Here is a 3,191-nt window from a genome sequence, read left to right as displayed (position 1 = left end):
GCGGGCAACAGGTGCATAGACTTCTTCATAGTCAATTCCGTGCCTTTTCTTGTATCCTTTAACCACAAGTCGTGTCTTGTATCTCTCCACATCTCCATCAACATTCTTCTTTGTATTGTATACCTATTTTACTCCAATTGCTCGATGACCCTTGGGAAGAGTTGTTAACTCCCAAGTCTTGTTCTTCTCTATTGATTCGATCTCCTCTTTCATGGTTTCTCTCCACTTTTTGTCTGTAACAACTTCATCAAAGTTCATTGGTGCACTGTCAGTAAAGAGACAATATAAAAAATCAAAATTAGTAACTTCTTCTATGTCCTCATAGATCTCTTGAATACTCATTGTCCTTTGCGGTTGTTCATTTGAACTTTCTTGAGAAGAGGGAGGTGTAACATTGGTTGGAGAAGGAGGGGGAGTTGTATCCTGAACAGGTTCCAAAGTCTTTGATTCTTCTTCATCACCAAAGTATGGAAGAAAATCATATAAAGGTTCTTCTTGAGCTTCCCAATTCCATGCCAATTCTTCATCAAATTTAACATTGTGATTTACCACCACCTTTCCGCTGCTTGGGTTGTATAACTTATAGCCTTTTGAACTCGAATCATAGCCAAAAAATACATTCTTGACACTTCGATTGTCAAGCTTCACTTTTCCTTGTTGTGGCACATGAGTATAGGCTATGCTCCAAAAGATTCTCAAGTGCTTGACACTTGGCTTTCTTCCTCTCCATGCTTCTTGAGGGGTTTGATCTCTAACATTTCTTGTTGGAGATCTGTTGTTCAAATAAACTGCAGAAGAAATAGCTTCGGCCCAAAATTCCCTGGGCATACTTTTAGCTTTCAACATACATCTAGCCATATTAAGAATCGTTCGATTCTTTTTCTCTACAAGCCCATTTTGTTGGGGTGAATAAGGTACCATTAGAGGACGACGAATTCCACGAGATTGACAAAAGTTATTAAATTCATTTGAAGTGAATTCGCCTCCTCTATTTGTGATGACCCAAGAATTTATCTTTAAATTTAATAATTATTTCTGTATTCTAAGACCTCAAAAATTACTATTCATCATTCCTCGACTTGCTTGCGCAATCCGTATAATTTTCTGGAAAGTTTTTATATGAATAATTGATTAAAATGTGAAATAGAGCCTTAAAACTCAACTGAGTTGACTTTGGTTAACATTTTGAGCAAACAGATTCGGATCACTATTTTGACAGTTTTGGTAGGTCTGTATCATGATTTAGGACTTTGGCGTATGCGAGGAATTTAATTTGGAGGTTCATAACTTGAATTATTGCTAATTGGCAAAAACTAGAAGCCTAAAGGTTTAAAGATTTTAAAGTTTGACCACAAATTGACTTTTATTGATATCAGGGTCGGATTCGAGTTTTGAAAATTTTTATAGGTCTGTTATGTCATTTATGACTTGTGTGCAAAATTTGAAGCCAATCGGACTTGATTTGATAGGTTTCGGCATCAAATGTAGAAGTTGACAATTCTTAAGTCCCTTAAGCTTGAATTGTGGTATGATTTGTGGTTTTAGCCTTGTTTGATGTTATTTGAGGTTTCGACTAAGTTCGTATGATGTTTTAGGACTTGGTGGTGTATTTGGTTGAGGTCTCGGAGGCCTCGGGTGAGTTTCAGATGGTTAACGGGTTGAATTTTGGACTTGGAACTCTGCTGGAATTTTTCTGATGCACTGTCTGGTTTCCTTCTTCGCGTTCGTGATAGGAGTCTCAGGTTCGCGAAGAGGAACTGGAGACATGCAAAATTTAATCTTCGCGTTCATGAAGAGGGGACCACATTCGCGAAGGGATAAAGGGCAGTGTACATCACGAACGCGTGGGAACGCTCGCGTTCGCTTAGAAGGGCGAGGCCTAGCCGGGCACCAAGCGATAAGGCTTTGCGTTCGTGTAGGGGAGACCGTGTTCACGAAGGCCAAGTTTGGCAAGGCATCACGTTCGCGAGACTGCCCTTGCATTCACGAAGAAGAAATCTGGGGCAACACAAAAATGTGCTTCGCGAACGCGAAGGTGCTATCGCGTTCGCGAAGAAGAGATTCCTGGACATCATAACTTACGTTTTGGAAATGGGATTTCGTCCCATTTTTTATTTTTCGAGTTTTTGAGCTCGGGTGAGGCGATGTTTGGGCGATGTTTACGGGAAAATATTGAGGTAAGTGTTCCTTATCATATATTGATTATATTTCATGATTCCATACTCATTTACATCATGAATCCGTGAATTTATGGAAGAAAAATCAGATTTTTATAAAATCTTCTAAAAAATGTAAAATGAAGATTTGAAAGCCAATCCGATGTCGGAATTCGATAATTTTTGTATGATTAAACTCGTATCGGAACGAGTGTTCGGATTTCGTAATTTTTTCGGGATTCGATACGTGGGTCCCACTGTTGAACTTTTAAAATAAATTTTGAATTTTAATCCGGAAAATTTGTAAATTCATATGGAATTAATTCCTATGATTTGTATTGAGTATATTGAATTGTTTATGACTATATTTGATGATTTAGGACACGAATTTGCGAGGGAAAGGTTTATTAGATTCTTGAATTTGGTTGCAAAGCGAGGTAAGTGTCGTGGTTAACCTTGATTTGAGGGAATAGAAACTTTGAATTATCTGCTATCTGAATTTCATGTGTAACGATGTATAGGCAAGGTGACGAGTATCTATACTTTATCAAATTAATTGTTTGCTTAATTATTTTAACATCTTAAATTATTGTAAGACACGAATTAATTGTTATAATAATTATTTCTCTCCTATTCCTTGTTAAATATTAATTCTTGAATTCCTGCAATAATTGTTACATGTTTACTTGATTTATATGTCTTAATTCCTACTTGACATTTAGCATATTAAATATTAGACAACCTATTTTCTTCCTGATTTCCACAATTAATTGCTACTTGTCATTGTTTGTTTCATAAATAAATTATAATTATTGTATGCCTTGAAGCTTAATAGTTTCTAATTGAACGTGGTATTTATTGGAGTATTTTTATTACATTTAAGAGTTGTTAAAATATATGGGGGGATCGGGTTGCACGCCGCAACGAAAATAAAAATAAATATAATGGGGGATCGGGTTGCACGCCGCAACAGATTTATTTAAAGTTTATACTGGGGGATTGGGTTGCACGCTGTAACAGAATTATTTAAAGTTT

This window comes from Nicotiana tomentosiformis, chromosome 12 (assembly GCF_000390325.3).
Source record: "Nicotiana tomentosiformis chromosome 12, ASM39032v3, whole genome shotgun sequence".
NCBI lineage: Eukaryota > Viridiplantae > Streptophyta > Magnoliopsida > Solanales > Solanaceae > Nicotiana > Nicotiana tomentosiformis.
This window is presented reverse-complemented; position numbering follows the sequence as displayed.